At 47.6% G+C, this 16,443-nt stretch overlaps 1 protein-coding gene across 1 annotated transcript in view; it reads left to right on the forward strand.

The window, feature by feature from the left end:
- The window catches only part of LOC119170309 (uncharacterized), a 303,502-nt gene that overhangs the window by 76,660 nt on the left and 210,399 nt on the right, over nt 1-16,443 (forward strand). The window lies entirely within an intron of this gene.

The raw sequence follows: 16,443 nt of genomic DNA on the forward strand, positions 1-16,443 counted from the left end.
CACGACTCGAGGGGATTTCGCTCGCGTCGTTTCGTGTACACGCCACTCGTTTCTGCGGCCCGGCTCCACGTCTCCGCCATAAGGCGTCTGGAGATCCATTCAAAATCCAATCGCGAGGCCTATACGCGTCCGCGGGGAACGTGAAAGCGAAGAACCAATTGAGGAGCGTGGTCTCGTTTTGTGTTGACCACCGTGCGCTTCTTGAGTTCCCGGAGGCTCTCGGACGAAAGCGAAATGATGCAGAAAAAAAAAAAAAACACGAAACAGAAGACGGGCGAGCTCAGTGAAGCGGTGCTGCTGTGTTCACTGGATGCGTGCGGCCGAGAAAAAATGCCAGATGAGAGTCACGAAACGACAGTATTTATTTTTTATCTAACTGCTCCACATGTGCCCTCTCGAAGATTTTTAATTTAAAAACTATCAATACTACTTATTCGGTGCTTGATTATTTCGACAATCGCGCGCTGATTCGGTGTGGTCTTTTATTGTATGATCGCGAAATATTTAGTTGAAGACTGCTAGATTTCATTTAAAATTACGGCGTGGTCCTTTCAGTCGGAGCACTGAGTTTCTATATGGAAAACAAGTAGGATGGTGACATACATTCGTTGTAATTCAGACAATGTATTAGAGTCATGGGTCTTAGTGCAGCTGCGTACTACACAAGTAAGTGAGACAATATCTGCGGCCTTGTTCCCAATGACGGAGCTGATGGCTACTTTGCATTCCGTAGGACATACTTCATGAGTCTCATTAGTCACCTGTGACAACCACTAGACGAACACCGTTCACCTAATTGCCTCGGAAGAACGAAATGCACATATCAGAGGAGAAGAAACGAAATGAACGTTGCCATTTCTGTTCAGTACAGTGAGAGTTTAAGACAATCTTCTTGCACGTTTTTCATAACAGCCTTCGGTCCCGCTAGCTTGAATGCGATAATAACAGGAAGGGGAAATGGTAAGCGTATACAATCTCCGGCAGTATTTATAGACTGCAGCTCAACTATTGATCCGGCTTTGAACATCCTGCTGCTAAATTAATACCCCTTCGTCGGATGTTAACAGTGGGGTTGGCCCTGCTAAGAGTTTCCTGCTTCCAAATACGTCCGAACGGGAAGCGTTGTACGGCAGTGCCCCGCTCGTGCGGTGAGCTCGTGCGGCCCCGATAGTTTCATCCTCTTCCTCCGAGTTTTAACCAGAGCAGCGAGGATGCGCTCTGCTTCCGCCGCTGCAACACGCGAACTTGTTGAAACAGAGCCGTTTCGTTCCTTGACGACGTGACTGCGAGAGGCAGCCGCGCGTCAGAGTGGGCCTCGCGAGATTAATGGACCCCAATATGTTGCGGCGAGCTTTTTTCCGCTTCGCTTATGCCTGTAATGTGTAGCGGGTGGTTGAACGCACCGCCCTTCTCACGAGCCCCCCCGGTTCTCGCGGTCGGTGCAGGCGGGAAGAAGGGTTATCACTGGCCCTGGGCAGCCGCTTAATCTTCCGCGCGTCTTAAGCACTCCTGGGCCGCCGCTCACGACGCGGTTCTGCTCTTGCCCGCCAATGCGAACCGCTTCTATACTTGGAGCGTTTCGGCGTTGAGCAAGCCTGGTTATGAGATCGCGCGAAAACGTTACTCATCGAGTCGTCATACATGGCGTGACTGAAAATAATGCTCAGCCCCCAGAGCCAGTTATAAAAACGGATGAAATTAAGCGAAGTTATGGACGTTACTAAGAACGTTCGTTGCCCGATACAATGGGAGGTGAAGGAAAGGACTGAGAAAATACCGAGAGAAATAAAAATGCAGCGCGTGCGAACAGCCACTGCTGTGCACAGAACGAGATCGCTCTTGTCATTTCTCTGATCGTTCATGCAGGCATATATTGTTACCTGAGAAACAATAAATGTATTTTAACGTTGCCTAATAAATGCTCTAATGATGCAGGCTCTTCTGTTGACGCGATCAATAATTATGAAGTGCAACAAGAAAAGAATAGGCAGTGCGTATTTATCTTTGTCAGTCCTGTTCGTTTTTCGCGCTGATAACTTCATGATGAATCACTACTCTCCCTGCAGACCATCATTAATTAGTTCGTGCGCGTTGGCCGTTATTGTGGTAACATGTTTGTGTAAGCATAGATGCTAGCTTTGTAATTCATGGCCGTGAATTTGGAGCAACCAGCGCTTGCAGATGGCAGTGAGCGGACGCCGCTTATTTGGGGTGCGCCAATGTGCCGCCCTACGGGAGTGCAGCCCGTCTCACTTTTCGCTAAATAGCGTACGTAAAAGCTGACTTTTTTTGCAGCAACAGGCTTTCAGGCTTTGTGGGGGGAAGCACGCTTTTGTGATCCCATTCAATTTTACATTTGAGCACACATTCCTGCGTGCTTTGAGAGAGTCTAACGCGTTATAACAGAGCGTCGAGTGAATAGATGACGTCTTAGAGATTAATTACGTATGCATCGCCTTGTAGTTTTTGTAAAACGTTGAGCGTGTAGACACAACGCGGGTGCAGGGTTCACATGCAAAATGGGGAGGATGCGAATGCGCGCGTTTTCAGAAACATCTAGGTGGGCTTTGAGCAGATATAAAGTAAGGTAAAGGTTTTAAAAGGCATAGTACAGGGACAACTTGAGCTTGGAGTTGGGTAAAGCAAGGGCTTTGAAGGGCTGCACTGCTGAGTAAAGCAAGAAGTTTCAGAACTGTTGACTATCGGCTAACTATCATCTTGGACGACACTTTATTAATATTTGGCTCATAAACCACCTTGAGGATTCTGAACAAACAGTAACGTGCATGTACAAAAAGGTTATAAGCATTCCTGGAAGGAGTTGGCATACTGTGTCCGTTTTTTTCGAGGCTTGCCATGCGACGTGCTTTAGATACGATGTCAACCTACTTGTCTTACACGTAACCTAGCTCTCTTTGCGGTCTGTTCTTGGCCTCTGAGACCAGCTAAAGCGTTATGCTAAACTTCTTTTTTTTTTTAGCGCACACTCTGTACGCCGACATCTCGCATCTGTAATATTCGGCGACAAAACCCAGACTGCCTTCGTCGCTTAGGTGCCTGCAGGCGCGTTTTCACGTGAGCGCAACTTTGCCACGAATCGGTGTGATTGACTGTCGCGACCTCCAGATTGCGTGGAGCTCTTCGACTCCAGCTGAACGCGCGACCCACTTCGAAGATTCTTCGAATATGCACAGCGTGTATACATTGCCCGACAGCGCGGGAACCACGGCGTGGCCCGAGAGCTGTCGAGTCAGCTCGTTCGAAATGATTGATCCGAGCCCGTCGTCTTATCCTTGTCGACGCGAAACCAGAAGGAGGGATGCATCGCTCGCTGGTTCACCGGGTCAATGCGGCGCTCGTAATGACCCCGATCGACGGGCTCGCGGGGTTGTCGTCTCCGGGAAAACGAAGGAGGCACATTTCTCGCGAAGAATAAGGACGTGTGAGAACGAGAAGAAGACAGAAAAAAAAAAAAACGAAGGACGGTGCATGTATGTCGCAAAGCGCGTATACTCGGTAGAGCGGTATAGCAGCTGTGTTGGCAGATGACACACGTCTCATTTCCTTTGTGGGAACGAACAGAAGATGCATCGTCAACAAGAATGCCACACACGGGATCTTATGCGTATCGTATAGGAGATAGCGGAACGTGGTAACACAAGATATGAAGAACAGGCGGTAAAAATGCCAACTATCATCTCAAGCGGTGCATTGTGACGAAAAAAAAAAAAAACGAAGGTAGACAGGAAACCTATCTGGGCATGCTCAGAATCAGCAGCGCAATTTGCTTGTCTGCGGTGTGCAACGCGGCAGCTTTAACGAGGCAAACTAACTAAAAAAAAAGGACGATAGAAACAGGTGCAGTGACGCGCCGAGTTCAAAGCGGCGTCCCAGCAGCTAGCCTTGGCAACAATATTGTTTTATAAAATCAGCTGCACATTTCAACCGACCTGCTGTGAGCTTGGGGTCGCGGATCCGATTCTCAGCCTTGATGGCCGCGTCATGGTGGCGCCAAAATGCGTAAAACAGTGCGCACATAAGAGCGCGGGACAGAAAGAGCTCAGGATCGCGTTCCGTGTTCTTGTGTGCTCTCTGTGTTTTGAAGAACGATGAATAACGAACACACCCAAACGTTCTTCCTGACGAAATGCAAACATTTGTGTGCACGTTAAGGAACCCGAGGCGGTCGACATCATTCTGGAGTCTCTCACGACGATAAGCCTCGATAATATCGTGGTTTTTGCGTGCGAAAAACCGCAAAAAATATGATAGAATAAATTTTTGCGGCTTTCGGCTCCTAGTTGCCGTTTGATTTTCGGGAGTCGTGTTTCTTTATTCCTGTTTCCACGTGTCCATATTCGCACGCTTCAATTTCTTCTACGACTAACCTCTGCCTATATAGATTAAGATTTCTGCTATACTTGAAGTGAATCGAGCCTCGCATTGCGACGAAAAACGGGTTTATTTACAATAAACCGGAGCCCGATCCCGTGGGTTGCTGCTGTAGCGCATGAACTGAAGGCCAGAACAGCGTGCGGTCTTCTTCTTCGACCTGTTTTTTCAACAGTACTATGCACACGTGCTTCGTCGTTGCCCAGCCAGTGATTGTAATCACTGGCTGGGCAACTAGGCGTGAGTATCTGCAGATTTGATCTCGGTAATCGTGGAATGCTGGACGAAGTAGCACGAAGAAATCAAGACAGACGAAAGGGTGGTTTGTTTACCCAAGAAGGAACCTAACTTGTCTGAAACGGAGACAGACAGACCTTACGGCTTTGCGCTAGCGTGTAACCTCGGGCTGATTAGCGGCAGGAAAGCGCTGAACAAGCGCGCACGGAAGTTGTTTTCTTTCGTTGCCCCGGTGCATGGTGGCGGTGCGATGGCCGCGCGTCGCCCTCATTAAGAAATTACCGCGCCGGCTTGCGAGTATTTGTCGCGCGATTGCGGAGGACGAAATCACTTCTCTACGTGGGCGTCGCACTGGCGCTTACCCTTCAGCACCTGCTAAACGGCATACCTGAATGCACTCCACTGTAGCGCTTGTTCTTTCTTTCTTTCTTTCTTTCTTTCTTTCTTTCTTTCTTTCTTTCTTTCTTTCTTTCTTTCTTTCTTTCTTTCTTTCTTTCTTTCTTTCTTTCTTTCTTTCTTTCTTACAGAAAAGCTACCTTAGTCGAACCTGTGCTGTCATCGTCGTAGCAGTAGTAATAATAGTATGTGGGGATTTACGTCCGAAAACAACCACACGATTATGAGAGACGCCGCAGTGGAGGGCTCCGTCAATTTCGACCACCTCCGGTTTTCCTTTAACGTGCGCCCAAATCTGAGCATGCGGACCTACAGCATTTGTGCCTTCATCGAAAATGCAGCCATGGCAGCCGGGATTCGGTCCCGCGACCTGCGTGCGGGTCAGCAGCCGGGTGAGTTAGCACTAGACCGCCGCCGCGGGGCAATAGTAGTAGTAGTAGTAGTAGTAGTAGTAGTAGTAGTAGTAGTAGTAGTAGTAGTAGTAGTAGTACGTGGTGGCACGCAGGCTACGTGATTAGATAAAGTAGATATTATGAAATAAAGTAGATGCTATGAAACGATGATGATGCTTGAAATGAGGATGATGATGATAATAATGATGAAGATGATGTTTCAAATGTGTAAGCGCGCGTATTTCAAGTCTAACGGTGGATTCACTACACCACGTGATCTCACCAACCGATCACATGCACTCGTGCACTTACAGCTTCGCTGTGAGACTTTTTTCATGGCTGAACGTTGCTTTCTTTTTTTTCTTCCTGCACAAGCACTCTTGTCCTCTTTCCCAAGCAAATCTGAGTGCAGCGAGTATTCAACAGCCCTTCTTCTGTACACGAGCTCCCGTTGGTCCTTCTATACCGCCACCGTGAAGTCAGCTGGCGCACCTTGCGAGCGTGCTGGCAAGGCGATCTCCTCTGCCAACGCGTGGAACCAGCCTCCGCCAAGCGCGCCGTGTTTGCGACGAACGACCTTTGTTCTGGTATCCGCATTTTTCTTTTCACTCGCGCTACCCGGGCCGTCGGCTGTCCTGACCTTGTTTCGGCACTCCGCGTCGACCCCGGAAGGTGCGACAGGGGCGGAGAGTGCGATGAGTTACGCGTTAACGGCACACGGCTCTGAGAGTATACGAGGACGTCCTCCGCTGCTGCTGCTGCTTACACAACGTTACCGAGTTGACCTCGTGAGCGCCTCCGTCAGCCATGCGGCGCACGAACGCGCACGGACAGCTGGCGAAATGTCGCCTTTTACTTTCAGCGAATCGCTGAGGGGCACATGGAAGAGGCTTAGGGTATCGTCGTCGTCGAGCTGTTTTGCCGTTGCCGTGTTCCTTTTGTCTCTGCGTCACTTTCCTCTGCTTTAGTTGCACAGTCTCTCTTCTTTCTTTCTTTGCTTTTATTTCTTTGTTTTCTTCTTTTCTTCATTTCTTTATTTCTTTCTTTCCTTCTTTCTTTCTTTGCATTTATTTCTTTGTTTTCTTCTTTTCTTCCTTTCTTTATTTATTTCTTTCTGTCCTTTCCTTCTTTGCCTTTATTTATTTGTTTTCTTTTTTTCCTTCTCACAGGCTTTATCTAACACTGTCGTGTGCCTCGCTCCAGCATCCAACCTCGTTTCATGTACAGTTTTTTAAAGAGTTTTTATAGTATTCGTGACGTCTACGCCCTTGTTCTTGATTCTGTTTTAAACTTCTTCCCTGTGCGTGTGCGAAATCGAGCGCGCCGCTTCCGGCTCACTTTCCTGGGCAAACATAGCCCGGCCGCCCGCCCCTATTTGACCAGCCGCCGAGAAACCTAGTTAGTTGGCTGCTCTCTCGCGTGGGAAGTTCGGAGTGCGTCGGAGATCGGCCACGTGTGCAGGCTCTGTTTATTTATTTTTTCTAGGCCCCACATTCTCTGTCCCCTTCTTTATCTCTGTGTGCCGAAGCCTATGTGTCTGTCTGACCTCGGCACAGATGGTGAATGTAGTTCACGAGATGTTATATCTACCCTTTGCTATCACTGTAACTACCTACAAAACATCACTACCACTACCTACAAAATATCAGAGAAAAAAGAAAAATAATGCCTTCGTACTAGTGAAGTTGAGGTCCTAACAATTTTTTATTTTACGGCAAGATAAGTTGCCGTACCAGCCACGGTGTTCTAGTGGTAGTGGGGCCCTACTACTGACTCGGCGGAGGTCGCGGGATCAAATACCGTCCACGGAGGCCGCATTTTCTATGGGTGCTTAAATGTTAAAAAACCGCGTACTTCGATTGAAGTGCACGTCAAAAAACGTTATATGGTCTCATTTCCGGAGGTGGTGTCTCTCATAATCATATCCTGTTATAGGGGCGTAAAACCCTAACGCTTAATATATTAGACGATGCGTTGATTGTTTCTCTATAAATGAACGCCTGGCCACTGGAAAGCCGGCAAAAAACATTTTGCTGTTCTTCGCTTTAACTGAAACGGAGTACTTCGGTCTTCATCTCGCATCTGCCGCCTAAGTTTCCTAGAAACTGATCTCCTCGGCCAACCCTCGCCTTCAAAACGACATCATTCGCGTGCTCCCAGTGTAATGTGTTTCCAAACGCTGTTCATCAGTGAAAGGGTAGTGAGAGAAAAAAAAAACGCCTCTCCTCCGAAACAATCCGGACGCCAGCACGCGGCACTTACGTAATTGCGCTCCGCCACGTGCACCGTGGCAGCCATTTGGACTCATTTGTCTGACCCGCCTCTCCCTCTCGCTGTATCTCTCTATCTCACTGAGAACTCTCTCGCACCGTACCTCGCTTCGAGGCTTCACGACGCGCTACTTTGCCTATCACTCTAGTCCGGCCTGGGCTGTGTTCGAATCGGCCCTTTCGCACGCACACTTCGTGCCCTCTCACACGGAGTGGAAAGGTGGGCCGTTGCGTTCGTATACGAGATGGATTGAACGCTAGCACCGCGTAGATGTAACAAACGGGGCACGGCCAGCGTAGCGGCGCCGCGTGCCCTGCGGAAACGGCTGGCGCAGACCTGCCACCTATACTGCAATTTTGAAACGAGCTACAAACGAGTCCTTCCGTTCAACCCCTCGCCCGGCGCGTTAACATCCACCCACCATCTCTGCCCCGGAGCTGAAGACCCGCCAGATCCGCAACTCATTTATGTTTTTTATCTTATTTCTTTAGCGAACAGCGTTGGGATGTATGCTACAAAACTTTAACGGAGTGGTTGTGCTTGCTCGGCAGTCCGTATGAAGAGAAGCTTGGTGATGCACCTCTTTCCACGGAAATACCAACGCTGAGAAATTGTGACTGTTCACCTACATTATTATTCTGTCGTACTTGGACGGTGTTATAGTGCTGAGAATGTATAGTGTGGTTATAAACGTTTCCTCTTTTCACGGTGAAACAGAATTATTCGACTTTCATTTTGTACGCCCCCTTTCTTTCCAAATACAGGGTGACAAACCGGAGACTTCTTCTCGGAGACTTGCGTCATGTTTTTTCTCCCCCTTTTGCTTTCTCTCTCCGTAGCTTTTTGTAATGGGCTTTGGTTTGAGAGTGCTCGGGCGAATTCTATAAGGAGCGGCGGAAACGACCAACTCGCATCAAAACCTTGACTGTCGGCGAAAACAGCACTTATATACGTCAACCAAAAACTGTCAACGAATGCGCTTAAGCGCCTCTTGAGTGCTCGGTTACACCATAACTTAAAAACAAAAAAAAACAAAACAAAAAAGAAACATGGGCTTTTGATGAAAACATGACCATCTAGCTCAAAGGGATAGGTGAAACGCATCCGAAGACTGCCGCTCCAGTGAGGCGTTGTTCGTGGCACCATTTACAATGATCTGCGCTTCAGCAATGGAATCGTACGCTCACATCGACTCCAAAGGAGAAGAGAAAGGTGGGTGGTGGTATAAATGGTGGGGGAGGGGGGGACGATGTGTCAGTTCCCGCAACGCTCGTCGTTCGCGAGCAGTTACGCGCTCCCCAGTCGTCTGGAACTAAATCGAATTATAATTTCTCCGAACCGCGCCATCCACATCGCAGTCGCGCTGACTGGGCGTGCCAGGCGCCTTTTCCGCATCACCGACGGACGGAAGGTATCATTCTCGATTTGTTTTTCTCGCGCCTTCTTTTGTAACTTTCTTTTCCCTCTACTCCATCTCGCTTTTCGTAAGAGTCGGGCTGTAGTTTTCATTTGCAGAGCAGCGCCGTGCCTGTCGCGGTACAGATGAAGGCCCTTTAATCAGAGCTAGGGTGCGTGGTACCGTTGTCTCGCCGGATAAGCGTCCCGGTAAGTCAGCGAATGCAGGTCCGTGCCCGCTTAGTGTGCGTGCGTGCAAAAGAAAGCAGGGTAAAAGCACGTTGTCTGTACTCAGGGAGCGGCCTAGCCGAGGAGCTTGTTTCGCACTTGATTGGCATTGGCTGCTTCAAGGCCCGCCCTGGTTCTCCGCTGAAGGGAATATAGACCACGGACGTGCCATTTCGATCCGTACCCGGTGTTATGTCCATTTAACGTAATGTGCAGATTTATCATTCAGAACTGCTCTTGCCTTCTGACAATGAAGAGACAGTTTTTTTCTTTAGTGGCTTTCGTGTGACATTTCGTGTTGTGTGTTCTGTTGTGTAAGGTTTAAGCGCTGCGGCATTGGCGTTGATGACTTCTTGCACTTCAGGTATTCGCCATATATTGTTCTTCGGTGGTATCAGCTCTCAGACACATAAAAATATAGGTCGGCTTACGCGGGTGTTTATGAATGATTTAGTTAAGCAACCTACGCAACCTATGTACAAACAAATACCCGAATCCAAAGATAACTGATGGGTGCCTTCAGCGTTCTTGCGGTTCCTCGTGCTCAACGTTGTGCGTTGATGCATTAATTTATCAGTATACTCACTTACCTTATGACGCGTGGTTCTGTATGCAATGCACAACACCTCTATTCTCTTTCAACTTACAAATCATCGCAGCAGCCTTGTCCTAAAAATGCCGTCGCCTTCGATGCCGGCGATGCGTCCGCTAATTGAAAAGCACCATTCTCCCGCTATGACTGGCGGCGCTTGATCGCAGACCGTTAAGAGGCGCTGAGGGGCCATCATTCGCGCACCCACCGGAGCATGCGTCCTGCGCATAAATTTCTCATCAGGTTCGCCTCGTATAGCACATTACAGCCACGTACACGGTAGAAGCTGGCGCGTACGTCGCGGCGCTGCGCGATCATGCAGAGCGTGGTCCCCACGTTTGTTCAACGAAAACGTTCTTCAAGTTTGTCGAGCAGAAAGAAAGTGCGACGCAACTGGACAGATGTGTACCTAAGAATTGCTGCCAAGAACAAGAGCGAGGGAAAGACGGAAAAGGAAACGGAATAAGAGGGACCCACGATCAAAGCGAATTAGGCGTGATGGATACATCCAGCTCACGCGGTTTGTGGGGAAGTCTTTTCGCTCGCTGAAGAGCCGGTATGTATTTTAGGGAAAAAGAAAAGCTCCCAAGGAATAAGGTGGTTCGCGCCAGCACAGCGATCGTTCATGATTTATTCAGGGGGGTTCTTTATCAGCGGCTGCAAGAAGGCTTTCCCTTCGAACGTATACACACCACGGTGAAGGAGCTCCGCAGGGGGGCCGTCGCTTCAGGGGTGGTGGCAAACGCTTTTCGTCTTACACGCAAAGAAATACAGCGTTTGCGCCACTAATACTCTGCGGCATGCCGCACGTGGAACGCGCGCCTATATGCACTTTTTGCCGTGTTTCCCGTTTGCTCTGCAACGCGGCACCATCCGTGCAGACACGTAGCACACTGGCTTCTTCCGGACGCACGTCGTCTCCGAATTTTCGAGGCATACGTGTGCGTCGACGGTGGCATGCCGTATCGACTCGGAGCGATGCACTCGCTCGCAGCGCACGTCGAGTCCTTCGACGTGCGGGGTTCCACGTGCGCCTCCTGCGTCTGCCTGCATTCGAAAGAGCCCTGCGCGAGAAGTTGCTATAGCCGCGTGCGTCTTAAACCGCTATATACCTCACGAGCCGCTTTACAAAACGCAAAACTGTGCAACAAAGAGTGCGAAATGAAATTTTCGCGTTTCTTATGCGACACGCGCGACGCTTTCACTCAGATCGATCTCGCGAATGACTCTAAGTTATAAAATTAAAAAAAAAACAGCGAGAGGAGCGCAAGCTCAGCATCCAAAGCCGTGGTTCCCACACATACACCCATACGTAAGAGTGGGAAAGGTGACACAAAATCGTAGGTTGTTGGGGGGATAAGGAGAAAATTGATGAGCGTCGTACAACCCTGGACCGCACCGGAGTTTTCTTTCTTTCTGACAGCCTCAATATGATTCCATTTGCCTATGCGTCGACAGTGTGGTTGTCGGCATGCGTGTGGCTTTCGTTCGACTCGTTTGTCTTGAAAAATTCCCCTCTCCCCAGCCATCCCTTTCTCTCTGTGTGTACGTACACTGCAAAGCCAGCGCTGCGGCTTCAAAAGTTCATCGGCCCGCTCGCCTGATCGCCCGCGCGTGTCGGTGCGCCTCTTCTCTTTGTGTCGGCGCATGAGTCGTCGAACGACGCCTTGAAAGCGCGGGCCTCGATCGCGCCTCGTCGATATCGTGCAACGTTCAGCGAGAGCAACAACAAGAACGAAAGAAAACGGAGACAATATCTCTTCGCGCCAATGCCCGGGCTGGCAGCGACGGTGGCAGCCGCATCATCATAACCGATATACATTCCGGCTCCTCGCCGACCTCGCCAGCGTAAATATAGGTGCCTCTCTTTTCTGGGAGGGTCGGAATAGATAGATATACGCACTCTCCAACACTGGTGCAAGCCCCTGTGCTTCTCGCACGAACCAAAAAAATTTCGAGAAAAGTCGCCTCGCCGAGCACCCCGCAGAGTGCGCGCGTCCTATTTTCATTCATCTTTCATTGCTTCTTCTTTTTCTTCACTTTTATTCTTCGCTCGTAAAGGTGTATGTAGGATTACTTTCCGAATCGAACTGAAGAACTTGTTTCTCTATCTCACCGCTCTTTTTTTCTCACTTTCTCTTTCCTCTCAACATGATGACGTCGTCGTTGTCGTGGTTGCTCTTCCGGAGGAAAATGTGACGCTCAATCTTTCGGCTTGGCTTGTGCATCCTCAGCGGTGTTGTTGTATCTTATAGCTACTATTATTCTTACGTTATAGTGACTTTCCGAGTTCGCTGTTTCTTTCATCTTGGAGTCTTGCTGCGGTCAAAGAAAAATGGGTTCATGCCTCCCGAGTTCTATGTATACCTAGGCCACGAAACATCGATTGACGCTAGTTGTATACAGTACAGACGCTGTTTTCTTTCTCTCGTCATCTTTGAGTCCCTGCATTCAGTCTTACTTTCAATAGAGCTTTTACTCTCCTTTGGGATTTCGCGCGTTCTGTGTGTCTAGAATATTTTGCCTAATATATTCGTATTTGTTCATTTTTATTATTCTTTTTTTTGCTTTTTTGTTTGCTACGAAAAGAGAGAGAGAGAGAAAGAGAGAGAGAGAGAGAGAGAGAGAGAGAGAGAGAGAGAGAGAGAGAGAGAGAGAGAGAGAGAGAGGGGGGGGGGGGGGGGCAAACGGTGACAGAACGCGCGCGACCGCGCGAAAGACGATAACCAACGACTCATTTATTCCCGTGTGTGTGTTTCACTGCAGCGCTCCTCGCTTAAAATCCTTCATGTTACAGCGGTGGAAAGTAACGTGAACACGAGCAAAAAAATGTCGCAATCATAGCGAACCCCTCTTTCTTTCATTTCGTTTTTTTTACTATATCCTTAGGGCATTTACTTTTTTTCTTTCTCAAAACTGTAGATTGCCGTGGCGTAAGTGTGTATATATATTTATTTTTATTATTCGTTTTCCAGACACCATTATCCTCTGAGATCCTTGCCCCTGCTACAACCAACATTCACGCCTGTCTTTCGATTAATGTCTTTCCCTTGATATCTGTTATCGATTTACACTTGTCTATGGTTGTTTCTACGGGGTGCGAGGTGATATCTGGTCTCCCCGTGAATTTCTATCTCTATTTACAAGCATGTGGTGAACGTTTGTGCGGTGGTTGATTGATTGATATGTGGGGTTTAACGTCCCAAAACCACTCTATGATTATGAGAGACGCCGTAGTGGAGGGCTCCGGAAATTTAGACCACCTGGGGTTCTTTAACGTGCACCCAAATCTGAGCACACGGGCCTACAACATTTCCGCCTCCATCGGAAATGCAGCCGCCGCAGCCGGGATTCGAACCCGCGCCCTGCGGGTCAGCAGCCGAGTACCTTAGCCACTAGACCACCGCGGCGGGGTGTGCGGTGGTTGCAGCAGGCGGGCTTCTTTCACGATCGTGACGCTCTCGCTGAATTAAGAAAAAAATCGCGAAGGATGATAAATGACAGGATTCAGCCGCGGGCTCACGTTAGCGTTTCTGTAGCACTTGGGTCGGACATAGTTACCGAATATAGCGCGCTTGCATCTGCGAAAGAAGAAAGACTGCGTCCGAAAAATTGTCTCTTTTGTGGCGTGTGGTCATCAAAATGTATGAATTCATTCTCTAACAGGATTGTTGTAGAACCCAAGGCGCAGTTGTAAGACAAAAATACGTCGCTTAAGTTTTTTGATCTTGGTAAAGAGAGTTTTCTAAGTGAGAGTAATGATTGTTCCCTTCTGATATTGAGCGTACGTTTTTTTTTTGACCTTGTGTGCGTGAAAAATAAAATTGCACTCTTCTGTGAGCAAATAGAATGTTGTCATAGTATTTATTTATTTATTTACTTCTTTATTTCGCCAAATAACATCACCAAAACACACTGCCGATGGCATCACTATGTCACGTTGCCTGTCATATAATATCGTCTATGCTTCGTTTGCTGTCAAACATTTTTCAAAAGACTTAAATGACAGTTTGCTTCTATGCTACATGTTCACCCTGCCTTACGTTTCCGAATCAGTTATTCAATTCGTTACTGACATCTCTGTTTCCTAACGTGATCTGTGTGTACGATAACAATCTGCAGTACTCCTGTTCGTCTGGATATTTCATCTTGGTTCCCCTTTTGATCAAAACGTCTTCCGGCGTTATTTCCTCATAACGACTTGTTTCGTTAGAGTTTACTTGTGTAAATTTTTTCATCTGCCTCATCAAACTGATTATTACATTACCTTTGTGACAACATTGACAATATGCCATTCTTTGCCTATCAATCATATTTTTTTTTCTTGCAGAGGACCCTCTATAGAAAAAAAATATGCGTGTTACTCCACTAGTTTACTTTTGCTTTCGAAGACGCAGATCAACTAGCAAGTACCTCAGTTTGTGCTCGCACACTTGTGACCTTTGTGTAGTTGGATTGTACGGTGTTTGAACATTTTGTCTTTTAAATTACCGCATTTTTTGTGCGATTTTCATTGTTATTTGTATTGTATGTTTCATCTGCTAATTCAGAAAAAATAGCCGGTGCCGCCGTGAGAGTATCAACCGCATCAATAAAAAAGAAGTGTGGATTGAAAAGATGGAAGGGTAGTCGAATGAGGAAAATACAGGGAATCTAAGCAGAAGTAAGGGAAAGAAAGGACGTGATAGCTGAGTAGTAATGCAGGCTCGCGAAAAGAAGTGAAAAAAACAGAGATGGCTCGCACTGCACTGGCGAACAAGCTCCTTCATGAGAGAGAACTTTTTCTTGGTCGCACTATTCGTAACAACACTCCTCGTACTTCTCGACGTGTATGTGGCTTTTTCCAAGAAGCGCGGTCTTCCCGCAGAACGCCGAAGCCGCAGATGTGCAAGATGAAGACAAGTTGAGTGTTTCCGACGCCGTCAACTCGCTTATCTATGGCGGAAGTGCAGCGAGAGACTCGCTTGTACAGCAACATGGAAAGTCTTGGATTCTCTTGCCTCGGTTTCGAGTCCACAACAGTCCGAAAGGAAACGACCTATCCGGCCGTACGTCTTGGGAAGTGTAGTCATTTCCTGGCTCGCACTTTGCCTGGTGATTTTGTGCTGTCATTCTTCGGAGGTCATGGCACTCAATATCTGCACCAGTTTACATGCGTGTGCATGAACCTGGCTGTGTTTTGCTGCTTTTTTTTTCTAGCACGTCTGTCAGATTCTTTAAAACTTTCATTTAGTTTGTTTTGATGTCTTCTGTATACGATGAAGAGGGAAGTTTATAGCTGCTCCGTTATAGGGCAATGCGAGTCTGTGTTGATACCTTGCAACAAGTGTTGCAATTGATTGATTGATTGATTTGTGGGGTTTAACGTCCCAAAACCACCATATGATTATGAGAGACGCCGTAGTGGAGGGCTCCGGAAATTTCGACCACCTGGGGTTCTTTAACGTGCGCCCAAATCTGAGCACACGGGCCTACAACATTTCCGCCTCCATCGGAAATGCAGCCGCCGCAGCCGGGAATCGAACCCGCGACCTGCGGGTCAGCAGCCGAGTACCTTAGCCACTAGACCACCGCGGCGGGGCAACAAGTGTTGCAAGAATCAGGGAAAAATAAACTTCTTTCTACTGCTAACGCAGGCGAGGAAACTTGCAAATTGGATGCTATCTTAGAAGTGCATGCGGCAGCTTGGGCTAGTTGGTATGACATCAAGATAGTTATAGCGCGAGAACGTCCTTCGTATCCTTCGTGTCTCTGTCGTCGTTCTGGTATCGCACTATAACTATCGTCGGACGCTATTGTTCCACACAGTGTTTGTATATTGGCCTGCAAGGGAACAAACAGGAAGGAATAAAAAACAATTTTTTATAACGACCTCACTTTTTTTTTCAGTTTTTTCTCCGTTATACTGCGAAATGAGCTTTTCGGGGGAATGCACGGTAAACAATGTGAACTAAGCGCAGCTCGCAAGTTACTGAGAGAAAGTTGCAAATATTCTTAATAATGAAACAAAAATGGTTTTGCTTGGCAGATATAGCAGCCAGATGTGAAGCAGTTCGTGTTTTTTGTTTGAAAATGCACATTACGATAATATCCACTTTTTCCATTATAAAATTATATTTTGAACTCCAGTAACAGTCAGTTTAACAAAACAACTGCCCGGGAACTTTGCGATGTAATAATTGTGACGGGTGTTTAGGTGTTTTAACTATAATAGTCACCCACAGATTTTTAGCGTACGAAGAACGCTCTAATTAATAAAAATACATAACGGCACTAGTTCGGGCAAATTGCGACATGCATAGCAAATATCGTCCCATCTCGTTTCAAAACATGCAGAAACGTTCAAAACCAGCAAAATGGGGTTGATGTGTCATTGCTACAATTCACTTGCCCGTGTGACACTGTACATTATTATACCTAATCTTATTATACCTAAAAAAAACTCTGGCTTTTTGCATTGAACTCATATCAGCGTATATGGATTCCTCGTATGCAGCTTCTGCGCATTTCATGCTGTGCTTTTGACACTGTAGTCTTTCC

This window comes from Rhipicephalus microplus, chromosome 2 (genome assembly GCF_043290135.1).
Source record: "Rhipicephalus microplus isolate Deutch F79 chromosome 2, USDA_Rmic, whole genome shotgun sequence".
Lineage (NCBI taxonomy): Eukaryota > Metazoa > Arthropoda > Arachnida > Ixodida > Ixodidae > Rhipicephalus > Rhipicephalus microplus.